This window comes from Schistocerca serialis, chromosome 11, assembly GCF_023864345.2.
Source record: "Schistocerca serialis cubense isolate TAMUIC-IGC-003099 chromosome 11, iqSchSeri2.2, whole genome shotgun sequence".
Taxonomy (NCBI): domain Eukaryota; kingdom Metazoa; phylum Arthropoda; class Insecta; order Orthoptera; family Acrididae; genus Schistocerca; species Schistocerca serialis.
In genome coordinates, this window is record NC_064648.1 from 141157339 (window position 1) to 141173481 (window position 16143).

The following is a 16143-nucleotide window of genomic DNA, read 5'->3' on the forward strand; positions in this document are numbered from 1 at the left end:
CCTTTCGCAGCATTCAGTCACACGCAATATAATTTTGCGAGCATCGCTACGTAATACTGGTTTCCTTCTAACAGTAGGCATACCGGTAGGGGCTGTTGGCGACTCTCGAGATGGGCCAGCAACTGCCTCTTCACTCATTTTGATAATGTTTAGCACAACTGCACAATAAAAACGCGCAGAACAGTACAGAGCAAAACAATAACGAAGCGGACGACAATGGCTACCTTGTACAACACAGTCGGCTACGTAATGTTGGCAGCAGTCGAAACTGCGTGCGTACCGAAGCCTTCCGACGTTTACCGACTTCTACCGATTCAGGACTAGGGAGAGGTCTGCCATCTAAAAGTTTACACACTGTACTTAAACCTAACTAACCTAAGGACATCACCCACATCCATGCCTGAGGCAGGATTCGAACCTGCGACCGCACTGGTCACGCGGTTCCAGACTGAAGCGCCTAGAACCGCTCGGCCACACTGGCCGGCTTGAGGAGTTCACTGGAATAATTTTATTCATTAACTGAACAGATTCATTCAACGCCAAAATTTGAGTTTCAAGTTTTTAATACTTGCAGGTATATGAGAAAAATGAGTGCTGATCAGAGCAATGTTTTGTGCAATACCGGAATCATTAAAAGCTTCCTTGCACTGGCAAACTGCTAAAGTCTCTGAACTATCGAAGTCGTTTACTACCCCTCTAAACTAAACTAAACTAAACTCCTCCCGCACAGGCCATGAAGTCCCAAAGGTACCGACTGGCCGCCGTCTCATCCTCAGCCCACAGGCGTCACTGGATGCGAATATGGAGGGGCATGTGGTCTGCACACCGCTCTCCCGGCCGTATGTCAGTTTCCGAGACCGGAGCCGCTACTTCTGTCAAGTAGCTCCTCAGTTTATCTCACAAAGGCTGAGTGCACCCCGCTTGCCAACAGCACTAGGCAGACTGGATGGTCACCCACCCAAGTGCTAGCCCAGCACGAAAGCGCTTAACTTCGGTGATCTGACGGGAACCGGTGTTACCACTGCGCCAAGGCCGTTGGCCTACTACCCCTTTAATGGCCTCTAAACAATACAGCTTCGACCCACGTACCCCAACAAGTTACCATTGGTTGGGGAAAATGGTTCAAATGGCTCTGAGCACTATGGGACTTAACTTCCAAGGTCATCAGTCCCCTAGAACTTAGAACTACTTAAACCTAACTAACCTAAGGACATCACACACATCCAAGCCCGAGGCAGGATTCGAACCTGAGACCGTAGCGGTCGCGCGGTTCCAGACTGAAGCGCCTAGAAATGCTCGCCCACTCCGACCGGCAAGTCGACAGTATAAAACAATTCCGTCATATGTAAATGTTCCAGGATGGTCAGCTATCCACGAAACTACATTTATTTTTTCGGGGGCCATAGCGCACAACACGTTACACACTACACGTCGTAAACACGTTCAACTGTGTACGAGTAAATAGAAAGCTAAAGTGAAACAATGGACGTGCGACTAAAGGCTTGCGTAATTTCATTTAACTGTTGCCGACGCGTGCGGTACGACAGCGGAGGGGATTAACCGGGGCCGCGGGAGCAGGAGCATTGACTCTGTCTGCCGGCTCCTGTTCCTCTTCTGTAAGAATTTCGCTAGGCAGTGTCCTCTCGCTTAGTGATTGCACGTAGTTCTAGGTCGCGGTCAACCTGTGAGACACAAAACTAGATCTAGCTAGAGACCGCCCATTTAAATTTTTTAAATATTGTAAACACAGAACGAAAATATACGTCCTCACCAGTTTATAGTTAAAATATGCAATAAACGGTGAAAAGGAGTCCAATACCTAAATGCATATGCCACTCGTTGTTGCAGTTCCTTGGCTACTACCACTTTGTTACCCATCGGAATCTCGCGATATACACACGAACCATGGACCTTGCCGTTGGTGGGGAGGCTTGCGTGCCTCAACGATACAGATAGCTGTACCGTAGGTGCAACCACAATGGAGGGGCTCTGTTGAGAGGCCAGACAAACGTGTGGTTCCTGAAGAGGGGCAGCAGCCTTTTCAGTAGTTGTAGGGGCAACAGTCTGGATGATTCACTGATCTGGCCTTGTAACACTAACGAAAGAGGACGTTGTTATCAGGAGAAAGAAAACTGGCGTTCTACGGATCGGAGCGTGGAATGTCAGGTCCCTTAATCGGGCAGGTAGGTTAGAAAATTTAAAAAGGGAAATGGATAGGTTAAAGTTAGATATAGAGGGAATTAGTGAAGTTCGGTGGCAGGAGGAACAAGACTTTTGGTCAGGTGAATACAGGGTCATAAATACAACATCAAATAGGGGTAATGCAGGAGTAGGTTTAATAATGAATAGAAAAAATAGGAGTACGGGTAAGCTACAACAAACAGCATAGTGAACGCATTAGTGTGGCCAAGACTGACACGAAGCCCACGCCTACTACAGTAGTACAAGTTTATATGCCAACTAGCTCTGCAGATGACGAAGAAATTGATGAAATGTATGATGAGATAAAAGAAATTATTCAGGTAGTGAAGGGAGACGAAAATTTAATAGTCATGGGTGACTGGAATTCTAGAGTAGGAAAAGGGAGAGAAGGGAACATAGTAGGTGAATATGGATTGGGGCTAAGAAATGAAAGAGGAAGCCGCCTGGTAAAATTTTGTGCAGAGCATAACTTAATCATAGCTAACACTTGGTTTAAGAATCATGAAAGAAGGTTGTATACATGGAAGAATCCCAGAGATACTAAAAGGTATCAGATAGATTATATAATGGTAAGACGGAGATTTAGGAACCAGGTTTTAAATTCTAAGACATTTCCAGGGGCAGATGTAGACTCTGACCACAATCTATTGGTTATGATGGTCGAAGTAGAGAGGATATAAAATGTAGACTGGCAGGGGCAAGGAAAGCGTTTCTGGAGAAGAAAAATTTTTTAACATTGAGTATAGATTTAAATGTCAGGAAGTCGTTTCTGAAAGTATTTGTATGGAGCTTAGCCATGTATGGAAGTGAAACATGGACGATAAATAGCTTAGACAAGAAGAGAATAGAAGCTTTCGAAATCTGGTGCTACAGAAGAATGCTGAAGATTAGATGGGTAGATCACATAACTAATAAGGAGGTATTGAATAGAATTGGGGAGTAGAGGAGCTTGTGGCACAACCTGAGTAGAAGAAGGGATCGGTTGGTAGGACATGATTGAGACATCGCGGGATCACCAATTTAGTATTGGAGGCCAGCGTGGAGGGTAAAAATCATAGAGGAAGACCAAGAGATGAATACACTAAGCAGATTCAGAAGGATGTAGGCTGCAGGAGGTACTGGGAGATGAAGAAGCTTGCACAGGATAGAGTAGCATGGAGAGCTACATCAAACCAGTCTCAGGACCGAACACAACAACAACAACAACAACAACAACAACACACATCAACCCAGATTCGCAAAACTCCTGAAGATAGACGTTGACGGTGGATATTGTATCAGAGACACAGTCCGTTTGACTGTTCAGAGATGTCACTAAACCCGCCCAAAGATGTAAACAACTATACACGAGCAGCGCCTGTTAGACGGAGGGGGTCCGACAGCCGATCAGTTCCAGTCATTCCACCAGGAAGGAGGTACACGGCTCGTGTTGTGTGTAGTTCAACCGTGCCTAGACGGTCAATGGCGTGGTTCCATCGCGCCCCCATTTTTGCTTTGTGCCAGGAAGGGCTCTCAACAAGGGAAGTGTCCAGGCCTCTCGGAGTGAACCAAAGCGATGTCAATGGGCATGGGGGAGATGGGGAGATACAGAGAGACAGGAACTGTCGTGACATGCCTCGCTCAGGCCGCCCAAGGGCTACTACTGCAGTGGACGACAGCTACCTATGGATTATGGCTCGGAGGAACCCTGACAGCAACACCACCATGTTAAATAATACTTTTCGTGTAGCCACAGGACATCATGTTACGACTCAAACTGGGCGCAATAGGCTGCATGATGCGCAACTTCACTCCCGACGTCCATGGCGAGGACCATCTATCCAACCACGATACCGTGCCGAATGTACCGCTCAGGATTGGCATCACGTTCTCTTCACCGATGAGTGTCGCATATGCCTTCAACCAGACAATCGCCGGAGACGTGTTTGGAGGAAACCCAGTCTGAACGCCTTAGACACACTGTTCAGCGAGTGCAGCGAGGCGGTGGTTCCCTGCTGTTTTGGTGTGGCGTTATGTGGGGCCGACGTACGCCACTGGTGGTCATGGAAGGCGCCGTAACGGCTGTACGATACGTGAATGCCGTCCTCCGACCGATAGTGCAACCGTATCGCCAGCATATTGGCGAGGCATTCGTCTAATGGACAACAATTCGGGTCTCCATCGTGCACAACTTGTGAATGACTTCCTTCAGGATAACAACATCGCTCGACTAGAGTGGCCGGCATGTTCTCCAGACATGAATCATATGAAACATGCCTGGGATAGATTGAAATGGGCTGTTTAATGACGACGTGACCCACCAACCTCTCTGAGGGATCTACGCCGAATCGCCGTTGAGGAGTGGGACAATCTGGACCCACAGTGCCTTGATGAACTTGTGGGTCGTATGCCACAACGTATACAGGCGTGCATCAGCGCCAGAGGACGTGCTACTGGTTATTATGGACCACTACCTCTGAAGGTCTCCCTGTATGGTGGTACAACATGCAATGTGTGGTTCTCATGAGCAATGAAAAGGGTGGAAATGATGTTTATGTTGATCTCTATTCCAATTTTCTGCACAGGTTCCGGAACTCTCGGAACCGAGGTGATGCAAAACTTTTTTTACGTGTGTAATATACCATCTTCTGTAAAAAAAAAAAAAAATCGGATAGTGACGCATACCAGTGGCATTCTATATCTCTCTCTTGTGATTCTTTCAGTTCTTCTGTGGAAACATGACCTGCTTGCGCAACTCTGACTTTCCTGCTTAGGATTTCGACATTGCTGTACAGGCGGCCAGGCTAATGCCGGACTGTGTAATCGTATTCTGACAATTTTAATGCCCATCTAGTCAAGCGACTACTGGGGTCTTTTACGCTTAACACCCATACTAAAGCAGCTTGGTCTGTAACCACAGTACACTGACGTCCTTACAAAGTAACACTTAAAGTAATTTACTCCGAACATGTGAGCTAGAAACTCCTTCTCGGAGGTACTGAAATTAATTTCTGCTATTTTCGTTTGTGTGGAGACGTAACCAATTCGCCTTTCCCCACCGTTATATTCCTAAAACAGCCCTGACAGCATAATATGATGCGTCCGTCGAAAGAATGAAAGGTTTTCCAAAATCTGGATGTATATTAGTAAAGATGGAATAGTCAAAATTGCTTTAATTTTCCTCATTGCTGCTTCCCACTCATCTGTCCATTGAAATACCTCACCTTTCTTTAGTAATTTTGTTAAAGGCTTTGCTATTGTAGCATAGACTGGAATAGAAGGAAGAACCCCGCCACACATCGTCAGGTGGCTTGCTGAGTACGGATGTAGATGTAGATGTAGATATTCGTGCACAAAACGCCTTTAATAGTCGGCTAAACCTAAGAAAGTTTGTAGTTCTTTGACATTTCTTGGGGTTGGGAAATTATCCACGGCTTCACTTAGCATAGGTTGTGACTTAACTCCATCTGAACTAATGGTGTGCCGCAGCTTCTGAAGCTGTGACTGTGCAAAAGAACATGTTTCCAATTTTAAAGTCTAAACAGTACATTTCTTATCCTTCCATCGCGCTCTTCCACTGTTTTTGCAAAAATTATGATGCCTCGAGATACGCAAGACACGGAGTACGCTTTGAACCTCTCGATAACAAGTCGGCAAATCTTTGAAAACTGTCAGGCGCGTTAGTTACAAGGGAATGGCCCAGTAAGACATGTCCACACCTACCCTGATATTTCTTACACAGGAAAGAGACAACAAAAGAAATGCACTGTCAAAATTTTAGTTGCTAAGAGCCACTGGCTCTGAGCACTATGGGACTTAACTGCTGAGGTCTTCAGTCCCCTAGAACTTAGAACTACTTAACCCTAACGAACCCAAGGAGATCACACAAATCCATGCCCGAGGCAGGATTCGAACCTGCGACCGTAGCGGTCGCGCGGTTCCAGACTGAAGCGCCTAGAACCGCTCGGCCACACCGGTCGGCCTAAGAGGCACAACAAGTATTAAAAAGAATATCTGAAAATTGCCAAATTCGTATAAATGTACACCCCTACGGGCGCTATAGCAACTGCGCATGCTCAACTAGGCACACACACACACACACACACACACACACACACACACACGCAGCCGAGGTCAGCGGGTCATTTATAAACAGGAAACACGACACAAACCGATCGTAATTTCTAAAGGACGTTTCAGGTTACCGTTCGTTGACAGTTTCACTAACACTACAGTACACAGTTGCTATTCCCTTGAATTAGCCATCCAAGTAGCATCTATTACAAATAATCAGTTGCTTTTTCCAGTATTGGTAAGTATTGACAATAGAGATAAAGCTGAATTAATATTTATTGTGCTTCCGTAAGGCATGCCTGCTAATAGTATCTTTTGATCCTTCGAGTTTCACAGTAATGTGGAATCTCAATTGATCAGTGATGAAATACGAACAACGTGGTTTCCAGCCGAAATCACTTACTTCTCCTGAGGACGTAGATATGTCATTTGCTAGTTGGTTTACTTGACATTCATTCGAATGTTATCGACATTTCGTTTGAAATTGTGGATCGTTAGAAGAATGTGATGATTCTGCAGTGAACTGTGGTTCGGATGACGTCAGTTCTGCCAGTAACCTAAAAAAAAAAAAAAAAAAAAAGAACACGACAAAGAAAAGGCAGTGAAATATTGGTTAAACGAAAGAGGGGCTGTACAAATGAAAGAATGAATTACATGAAGTAAGAAATATGCGCTAAACGGAAACCCGAAACCATATGAATGAAATACTATTCGAAAGATTTAGAACGGCTCGTGAGGGGCTATGCTCAGTTACGGATGTAGATCAACGGGACTGGGCCCTCGGAATCGCGTATGACATGAACATTGCTAATTTCCAGGATTCGTCGACCTGGATGCGCAGGTTCAGGAAGTCGTATAGAACAGGAAGTCGAAAAATTAACAAGTTTACGAGATGTAAACGTGTAGAGCAGCTGCCAGTGATACACAATGCCATAGAGAAATTCATAGCTGACGTAAAGACGAAACTTGCCGTTATCCCCGCAACTGCTGTTTATAACGCTGATCAGTCAGGTTTCGTGAAAGAGCTGCGGGCACACCGCACTTTATCATTTCGGGGTGAAAAGAAGACGGAGTCGGTTGCCCATTCAATGAATGCAACGACATATTCATGTACGATAAATAATCATAATAATAATGTCGTGTGACGAGGGCCTCCCGTCGGGTAGACTGTTCACTTGGTGCAAGTCTTTCGATTTGACGCCACTTTGGCAACCTGCGCATCGATGGGGATGAAATGATGATGATTAGGACAACACAACACGCAGTCCTTGAGCGGAGAAAATCTCCAACCCAGCCGGGAATCGAACCCGGGCCCTCAGGATTGCGCTGACCACTTTTTTTTTTTAATTCACCAAAAACAGTAACAAAAATGGCTACAATGAAATGACATAGATGAGGTGGCAGATAATTGCAGTCATAAATTACAGTGTTCAAAGAATGAGTCTTTAGCAGTAGCACAAATCGGCACCTTCACTGTCTCCTTCAGCTGGTGGCAGTTCAGCACGCACATTTTCTTCTTCTGCAGCCTGAGGTTCCTCATCATTATTTCCCAGACCCAAATTAACCAATCAGTAAATCCTTGACGGGTGTTCCTTCCAGGGTAAATTACGTGGACAGAGGAGCAGTCCCGAACAGCGACATCGCAAAATATTTCACTGCCTTGTTATTTTTGTCAGTTCCAGCCATCTAAATGCATCCTTGGGGAGTTCAAGATCTTCCTTTATATCAGACACCAGATGTTTGTCGCCATATTCTTGTATCTGATTTATTTTGCATGTGCGACTTGCAGGTGAGGTTAGGGTCGGGAACGTGACCCAATCCATTCCCTCTCTACTAGGAATCCAGTTCCTAACCTATACCCATTCGGTTGAAGACAATTCGGAGCATGTTACCATATTTCTTATTGTGATTCTGATATTTAAGTATTTTCTCGAATTCATTTTCCATATACATCTTGTATTCAATATGTTCATCGCTCCCAATATTGTTAAAAACGTAACTTGTATATTTGCCCATTAACCAAATCACTGCGTTATTTTTTGCCTGAGGGTAGTAACTTTCCTCTGGCCTGAAGAAAATGTTAGTCGGTACATTGTTTACTGACGTTCTTGTTATTTGAGCAATTTTCTAGCTGGTCCACCTCCAGTTGATAATCCGATCTCTACAAGTGTAACGATGAGGCATACTATCAACTAGGTTGCATTTGCTGCAGAGGTTAGTGTCACTTAAACCGATGGCAAAGAGACGCTCATTAGTGCTGATGATGTTATTGACTACCTTGTACCACGCTGTTCTCACGTCAGACGAAAGAACATCACTACTGATGTTTTTCCAGACCACATTCCATGCTATTCCAGAATATTTGATTTCTATGTTATTTTTCCTTTCGTGTTTCCGTCTTTCAGCTAAAATCGCCTTTGCTGTAACGTTTTTGGAGTTTAGAAGCTTTTTGCTGAGATAACTTAGTTCAAGATAATACTCCCTAATGTGTTTCAGCTTAAAACTTATGTTTTGTATATTTATCGGCGGCTCTACACTTCCTGGCCTGACAATATCGTATAGTTTTGCTGTAATGCAACCTGGATCATTACACATTATGCTCCATGTTCGTATACATACAATGCCGTCGCTTTAGACTTGATGTCAGTTAGACCCATTCCTCCATTGCTTGGATCCAAAACTGCTGTCTTCACCGGCACTCGAAACAGTTCCCCTTTCCACAAGAACTTTGTTGAGGTGGACATGATCGTCTTCTCCTCCATTGATGGAATGGGGAGAACCTGTGCTATGTAGTAGGCCTTGGATAAAATATACGTGTTGATAAACAGTATTCTCTGGAACTGGTCTACGCTATGTTGACAGTTTTCAATCAAAGCTCCCTTGATTTTTCTTGCCACCTCCTGCCAATTTATTGCTATCATTTTTAAAAGGGACATTGTCAATGCCATTTCAAGAGCTTTGTGTTCATTAACATGGTTCGCTCACTCAATGCGCAAGTTAGCAAGCCGCTTTATATTCAGAAATTTACTTTTATTTTCATTTACCCTCGCACCTGATGCGGAACAGTATTTTGTAAGTATCATCTCTAGTTGTGTCCCATCTGTTTGGTCTCTGATGATTACGCCTACATCGTCCACGTAAGCACCTACCACGGTCTTTGTACCTTGAATGGTAATGCCTGTCAGCCTGTGCTGTAGCTGTCTCAGGGGAGGTTCCAGCGACATAACGGAGCATGGATAAGAGGCTTCCTTGGGTAACACCCAAGATGTGGTGTGCTGAACCCACTCTCCTCCTATTCGCCTCCTCCACTGAGGATGACACGGCGGTCGGATGGTCCTGGTAGGCCACTCGTGGCCTGACGGAGTGCTTACTGTGTAAAAACATTTCAGGGTAGGTTTCGTCATGTCTGATTGGAAAATTCCCTTGTAAGTGCTAGGTTAGCAGGCAACTGACAGACCGGAAAAAATAACGCCTGCGTGTAGAGCTCTGCGCGACGTAACTTGTCCACACGCGCGAGTCTTTCATTCGCATCCACGGATATTAAAATTTTGTGAACCACTGTAGCCCTTTCTGCATGCAGTAGTTCCGGTGCTGTGGTAGTGTCTGGCCCAAACGCTCGTCTGCCTGACATCTTAATTCAGGTTCCACTCACTGAGGTTGTGGACCGCTTTTGGAAATCGGTTGCAGAGACGTGGTGGAGTCTTAGCTCTAAGGACGGCGGCAACGATTCTGATGTGTAAAGAGCGTAGGGATTTCAGAAAGTACTGTACACTTGTCGTCCCGTGCTAAGACCATTCCATTACAAGAGTTGCTGATTGTTGGAAGAGAGTACATGTTCAGAGGCTCCTGCAGACAGAATTCTGCCTTGGTACGGATAACAGGTGCATAACAGTGAGCGAAGTGGCGCATTAACGGAATAATAATACTTGACACCAAAATGTAATAGCACACACATCAAGAAAAGTTTTGCATTACCCCGGTTCCCAGAACTCCTAAAGACAGACGTTGACTGTGGATATTTTATCACAGACACAGTCCGTTTGACTGTTCAGAGATGCCACTAACCCCGCCGAAAGATGTAAACAACCATGCATGAGCAGTGCCTGTTAGACGGAGGCGGTTCGACAGACGATCAGTTCCAGTCATTCCACCAGGATGGAGGTACACGGCTCGTGTTGTTTGTAGTTGAACCATACCTAGACGGTCAATACCGTGGTTCGATCGCGTCTGCATTGTTACTTTGTGCCAGGAAGGGGTCTCAACAAGTGTCCAGGCGTCTCTGAGTGAACCAAAGCGATGTCAATGGGACATGGGGGAGATACAGAGAGACAGGAACTGTTGATGACATGCCTCGCTTACGCCGCCCAAGGGCTACTCCTGCAGTGGATGACTGCTACCTACGGATTATGGCTCGAAGGAACCCTGACAGCAACGCCACCATGTTAAATAATGCTTTTCGTGTAGCCACAGGACGTCATGTTACGACTCAAACTGAGCGCAATAGGCTGCACGATGCGCAACTTCACTCCCGACGTCCATGGCGATGTCCATCTTTCCAACCACGATACCGTGCAGCGCGGCACAGATGGGTCCAATAACGTGCCGAATGGACCGCTCAGTATTCGCATCACGTTCTCTTCAGCGATGAGTGTCGCATATGCCTTCAACCAGACAATCGCCGGAGACGTGTTTGGAGGAAACCCAGTCTGAACGCCTTAGACACACTGTCCAGCGAGTGCAGCGAGGCGGTGGTTCCCTGCTGTTTTGGGGTGGCGTTATGTGGGGCCGACGTACGCCACTGGTGGTCATGGAAGGCGCCGTAACGGCTGTACGATACGTGAATGCCGTCCTCCGACCGATAGTGCAACCGTATCGCCAGCATATTGGCGAGGCATTCGTCTAATGGACAACAATTCGCGTCCCCATCGTGCACATCTTGTGAATGACTTCCTTCAGGATAATGACATCGCTCGACTAGAGTGGCCGGCATGTTCTCCAGACATGAATCATATGAAACATGCCTGGGATAGATTGAAAAGGGCTGTTTATGGACAACATGACCCATCAACCACTCTGAGAGATCTACTCCAAATCGCCGTTGAAGAGTGGGACTGTCTGGGCCCACAGTCCATTGATGAACTTGTGGATAGTATGCCACGAAAAATACAGGCATGCATCAGCGCCAGAGGACGTGCTATTGGCTATTAAGGTACCGGTGTGTACAGCAATCTGGACCAGAACGTCTGTATGGTGGTACAACATGCAACGTGTGGTTTTCACGGATAATAAAACGGGCGATAATGATGTTTATATTGATCTTTATTCCAATTTTCTGTACAGGTTCCGGAAGTCTCTAAACAGAGGTGATGCAAAACTTTTTTTGATATGTCTATTATTTTTTTTTCGTAAATGTTTTCGATATGTTGTTATCTACCGATAAAATTAGATATGTCCAAGTAAGTAAATGGAAAACAGGTATCACTGTAGGTTATGAAAGTACGTAATGAGTTTCTGAATATGTATTAGTAAATGAGGAGAAAATAGTTGTCATAATTATTTTCGTAAATGTAATTCATTGCACTGCTCCAGGGGTTTGTGCGCAGTAGCAAGAGGGAAGGAACACAGAGAGAACTATGTGTGACTGATGACGTAAAAAATTATTTTGTCGTAAAAAAGTGCGGTTTAACAACTATAAAGTGGTGTGGTGTTACTTAGCATCCTATTAATTCGTCTCTGAAATTTGTAATGCGTGGATGCCAAAATTTCCACGCTGATGACGCTGCAGGGCTTTAGAGCGATGGATGCGGTAGTAACAATGGCTCCAAAAGGCGCCAAATTGGTCGATTAATGTTATCAGAGACGTGAAGAAACAGTGCGATCGTGGTTTGACCACCGCTCATCTAAACGACGCTCGTGACAACGAACTTCACAACACGACGATGCAAGACCCTCCAATTATTCTTAAAATTTAGAACTCTGTGGAAGCTCGTTGCAGTTTTCTGTTACTTGATATTTTTGTTTATTACTGTGTGATCAAAAAGTCTCTGCAGCTCCGTATGATTGATCGCCTGCCTGGGTTACTTCCCTTCAAGTGGACTCTCCCAACATTCCACTGTTTCGTTTACCTCAGCCAGCGTCAGTAGTGTCGTTGGTGTGTGTCGTTACGCGTTGACGTGAGCGTTTGAGTTTAGTTTCTTTGTTCGTTTGTTTCGTTTTTGCCACTGTTAAAATTCTGCTCATTGAAGAACGTGTGTTTTTAGTCTAACAAGTGTTCAAAGCTAGCGGTAAATACACAGTTTCAGTTCGCCAGACATTTCAAAAATGGTTCAAATGGCTCTGAGCACTATGGGACTTAACATCGGAGGTCATCAGTCCCCTAGAACTTAGAACTACTTAAACCTAACTAACCTAAGGACATCATACACATCCATGACCGAGGCAGGATTCGAACCTGCGACCGTAGCAGCAGCGCGTTTCCAGACTGAAGCGCCTAGAACCGCTCGGCCACAACGGCCGGCGTCAAACATTAAATTCAGTTTTTCCGGAGACAACATTCCCACATCGTGATACTGAACGAGAATTCATTAACAAAGTTCGAAGTACGGGTTCAGTGACAGATGCATCGAGAAGTGGTCGTCCTAGCGTTTTGTCTGAGGATAAACTACTCGATATTTCCGATAAAATGTCCATGAGTCCGAACAAGTCAGTAAGAAAACTCGACCAGGAAGTAGATGTTAGTATCGCAACGGCCCACGCAGCTGTGGGGAAAATATTGGAAGAAAGTGACAGTCGTGCAAGATCTGAAAAATACTGATCATGGCTATGGTTCAAAAATTTCGTTCAACAATATGGAAGGCTTATCCTTAAGGAAACGTTTTTCACTGATGAGGCGTGGTTTCATTTATTCGGGTACATGAACTCGCAAAATTCTCGTATGTGGAGTACTGCAAATCCATTGCGTATTCACGAGGAACCAATTTATTCTGTGAAAATACACTCCTGGAAATGGAAAAAAGAACACATTGACACCGGTGTGTCAGACCCACCATACTTGTTCCGGACACTGCGAGAGGGCTGTACAAGCAATGATCACACGCACGGCACAGCGGACACACCAGGAACCGTGGTGTTGGCCGTCGAATGGCGCTAGCTGCGCAGCATTTGTGCACCGCCGCCGTCAGTGTCAGCCAGTTTGCCGTGGCATACGGAGCTCCATCGCAGTCTTTAACACTGGTAGCATGCCGCGACAGCGTGGACGTGAACCGTATGTGCAGTTGACGGACTTTGAGCGATGGCGTATAGTGGGCATGCGGGAGGCCGGGTGGACGTACCGCCGAATTGCTCAACACGTGGGGCGTGAGGTCTCCACAGTACATCGATGTTGTCGCCAGTGGTCGGCGGAAGGTGCACGTGCCCGTCGATCTGGGACCGGACCGCAGCGACGCACGGATGCACGCCAAGACCGTAGGATCCTACGCAGTGCCGTAGGGGACCGCACCGCCACTTCCCAGCAAATTAGGGGCACTGTTGCTCCTGGGGTATCGGCGAGGACCATTCGCAACCGTCTCCATGAAGCTGGGCTACGGTCCCGCACACCGTTAGGCCGTCTTCCGCTCACGCCCCAACATCGTGCAGCCCGCCTCCAGTGGTGTCGCGACAGGCGTGAATGGAGGGACGAATGGAGACGTGTCGTCTTCAGCGATGAGAGTCGCTTCTGCCTTGGTGCCAATGATGGTCGTATGCGTGTTTGGCGCCGTGCAGGTGAGCGCCACAATCAGGACTGCATACGACCGAGGCACACAGGGCCAACACCCGCCATCATGGTGTGGGGAGCGATCTCCTACACTGGCCGTACACCACTGGTGATCGTCGAGGGGACACTGAATAGTGCACGGTACATCCAAACCGCCATCGAACCCATCGTTCTACCATTCCTAGACCGGCAAGGGAACTTGCTGTTCCAACAGGACAATGCCAGTCCGCATGTATCCCGTGCCACCCAACGTGCTCTAGAAGGTGTAAGTCAACTACCCCGGCCAGCAAGATCTCCGGATCTGTCCCCCATTGAGCATGTTTGGGACTGGATGAAGCGTCGTCTCACGCGGTCTGCACGTCCAGCACGAACGCTGGTCCAACTGAGGCGCCAGGTGGAAATGGCATGGCAAGCCGTTCCACAGGACTACATCCAGCATCTCTACGATCGTCTCCATGGGAGAATAGCAGCCTGCATTGCTGCGAAAGGTGGATATACACTGTACTAGTGCCGACATTGTGCATGCTCTGTTGCCTGTGTCTATGTGCCTGTGGTTCTGTCAGTGTGATCATGTGATGTATCTGACCCCAGGAATGTGTCAATAAAGTTTCCCCTTCCTGGGACAATGAATTCACGGTGTTCTTATTTCAATTTCCAGGAGTGTATATGAGTTTGGATTGCAATTTCAAGACGTCGGATTGTGGGTCCCATTTGTTTCAACGAAACAGTAAATGCAGAAAGATACTGCAATGATGTTCTGTACCCATTCATAGGAGAACTCGTGTTAAGTGAAATACTGAACGGTTATTTTCAACAAGATGGTGCAACCGCGCATACAGATCGCGTTCCAACGTCATTGCTTGCTGATGTCCTTGGTGATCGCATAATTTCAGAGGGACTTCAGCCTCCAATATCGCCTGACCTAACATCACCTGACTTTTTGTTCTGGGGTGCAGCGAAACCAACTGCCTATAAAAACCGTCCAAAATCCATCGATGAATTGAAAACTGCAGTATCCACTTTCACTGCTTCCGTTACAGAAGAAATGTTACAGCTTGTGTTTACAAACATGATTAGACGAATTGAATTGTGTATTCAACATCAAAGGGGGCACTTTCAACATTTAATGTGAAAATTTGTAAATAAAAATGAATATTCAAGAAAGTAATAACTTGTATTTCGCTGAGTTTCATATCGGTATATTCACTGCGACATACGGCACGCGCGGCTAACTATCATACGACACTGCGGAGAGACTTTTTGAACATCCCGTATATGTAAACAATTCTAAACGACAGTGTTTAAATTCGAGTCTCTGTATTTTATCTTTTCACAGACGGTTGCGTGACACGGCTATTCAGTACTGAAATCTAACACCTTTCAGTCGTCTAATTTCCTAAATGTGATTTTATTGCTCTACCAGTTTCGGCGATATATTACGCCATCCACAGATACGAATCGTTGAATACTGGCCCCTATTTTGATCAGAACCGAGGTTGGAATCTTCCTACACGTCGGTCAAGGGACATGAAGATGGCGTTATATACCACCGAAATTGGTACCCCAATAAAATAAGTCTGGAAATTAGACAGCAGAAAGGTCTTTGATTTGACATCCTGTGTTACATTCAATAGAAAGCATTTCGCGCTCCCATACCCAAGGTACTTTGACAGTTGCTTGAAACGTTTCCTTGAAACCGCAGTATTTCGTAATCTATAAGACTTCAAAACGACGACATTAAAATTTCTGAAGTGATTTTGATAATTCACGCAGAGAGAACCGACGTTTTATTTGAGAGCATTGGTCGATTTGTGATTCACTTCCTTTTGACTGATGTATGCGGAAGCGCCAGAGATGTGAACAGGCAGAATACGGCGCTGCGGTGGGCAACGCATATACAGGGTGTTACAAAAAGGTACGGCCAAACTTTCAGGAAACATTCCTCACACACAAAGAAAGAAAATATGTTGTGTTACTTCCCATGTTAGAGCTCATTTTATTACTTCTCTTCAAAGCACATTAATCATGGAATGGAAACACACAGCAACAGAACGTACCAGCGTGACCTCAAACACTTTGTTACAGGAAATGTTCAAAATGTCCTCCGTTAGCGAGGATACATGCATCCACCCTCC

The 16143-nt window shown here is 45.8% G+C and overlaps 1 protein-coding gene and 1 pseudogene across 1 annotated transcript in view; one reads left to right on the plus strand and one right to left on the minus strand.

The window, feature by feature from the left end:
• The window catches only part of LOC126426703 (ankyrin-3-like), a 501231-nt gene that overhangs the window by 262221 nt on the left and 222867 nt on the right, over nucleotides 1–16143 (plus strand). The gene's annotated exons all lie outside the window — the stretch shown is intronic.
• Nucleotides 923–1040, minus strand: LOC126427483 (5S ribosomal RNA; annotated as a pseudogene).